This window comes from Rutidosis leptorrhynchoides, chromosome 5 (genome assembly GCF_046630445.1).
Source record: "Rutidosis leptorrhynchoides isolate AG116_Rl617_1_P2 chromosome 5, CSIRO_AGI_Rlap_v1, whole genome shotgun sequence".
In the NCBI taxonomy this organism is placed as follows: domain Eukaryota; kingdom Viridiplantae; phylum Streptophyta; class Magnoliopsida; order Asterales; family Asteraceae; genus Rutidosis; species Rutidosis leptorrhynchoides.
The window spans coordinates 213623786-213625476 of NC_092337.1; the positions used below are offsets into that span (position 1 = coordinate 213623786).

At 36.7% G+C, this 1691-nt stretch overlaps 1 non-coding gene across 1 annotated transcript; it reads right to left on the bottom strand.

Annotated features, from left to right (window-relative positions):
- Nucleotides 1–444: 444 nt before the first annotated feature.
- Nucleotides 445–551, bottom strand: LOC139850954 (small nucleolar RNA R71). Its single transcript, XR_011760326.1, has one exon. It is a non-coding gene; the product is annotated as a small nucleolar RNA R71 (small nucleolar RNA).
- Between the last annotated feature and the right edge of the window lie 1140 nt (nt 552–1691).

Genomic DNA, 1691 nt, shown 5'->3' on the forward strand with positions numbered 1-1691 from the left:
TGTCGAGGAACAAACCATTAAATCAGAATCCTCTAGTGATTCAGATTCAACAAATTCAATCATGGAGAATCTGGAACCTCTAAGTATAGAAGACCGAATGCGAGCTAAACGCACTGGCCAAGGTCACGCAATTACTCAACCAGACATTAATGCGTCAGATTATGAAATAAAAGGACAAATCCTACACATGGTAACTAATCAATGCCAATTTAGTGGTGCGCCGAAGGAAGATCCAAACGAACATCTTCGTACCTTTAATAGGATCTGTACATTATTTAAAATCCGAGAAGAGAGGATGAACAGATCTATCTCATGTTATTTCCCTGGACTTTTAAGGGAGAAGCCAAAGATTGGTTAGAATCGTTACCTGAAGGGGCAATTGATACATGGGATGTTTTAGTTGAAAAATTTCTTAAACAATTCTTTCCGGCATCTAAAGCTGTAAGACTTCAAGGAGAAATTGCTATGTTCACACAAAAGCCAAATGAAACTCTATATGAAGCGTGGACAAGATTTGGAAAGTTATTGAGAGGATGTCCGCAACATGATTTAGACACTTATCAAATAGTACAAATATTCTACCAAGGATGCGACATCACTACAAGAAAAGACATCGATATAGCAGCTGGTGGTTCCATTATGAAGAAAACCGCAACTGAAGCTTACAAAATTATTGATAACGCTGCTTCCCACTCACATGAGTGGCACCAAGAAAAAGATATCGTTAGATCAACTAAAGCGGCTAGAGCCGATTCTAGCCATGACTTTGATTCCATTTCCGCAAAGATAGATGCTGTCGAGAGACGAATGGAAAAGATGACTAAAGATATTCACTCAATACGAATTAGTTGTGAGCAGTGTGGAGGACCACATTTGACAAAAGATTGTCTCAATATTGAACAAACAATGGAACAGAGAGAGAATGTTTCATACATGAACCAAAGGCCTGGAAATAATTATCAGAATAATTATCAACCGCCAAGACCAATCTACAATCAAAACCAGAATTATAACCGAAATGTTCCATACAACAACCAACAAAGTCCTAGTAATCAACAAGTATCCAACAATCCTTACAATCAGCAAATACCTATTTTTCAAAATAAACCACCACAAACCGATGATAAAAAGCCAAATTTAGAAGATGTGATGTCAAAGCTAGTTGAATCTCAAACTCAGTTTTTCGCATCTCCGAAACAAACCAATGAACAAAATGCTCAAGCATTTAGAAATCAACAAGCTTCTATTCAAAATTTGGAACAAGAAGTAAGTAACCTAGCAAGGTTGATAGGTGAAAGAAAACCGGGAAGTCTACCTAGCGATACAAATGCTAACCCCCGGAATGAAACAGCTAAAGCTATTACCACAAGAAGTGATATTACTCTTAAACCACCTGAAATACCTGTAATTTCCGATGACACTATTCCTACTCCACAAGAACCACAATCTGAGCAATATAAGGAAACCGAATCGACAGTTGAAAAGGTTAATGAAGATAACACAGTTAAGGCAAAACCTTATGTTAAACCATACCAACCGCCACTTCCTTACCCGAGTAAAATGAGAAAAGAAAGACTTGAAGCTAAGCAATCTAAATTCTTGGATATGTTTAAACAAATAAATGTCAATCTTCCTTTCATTGATGTAATTTCAGGAATGCCTAGATATACTAAATTTTTGAAAGATCTAAT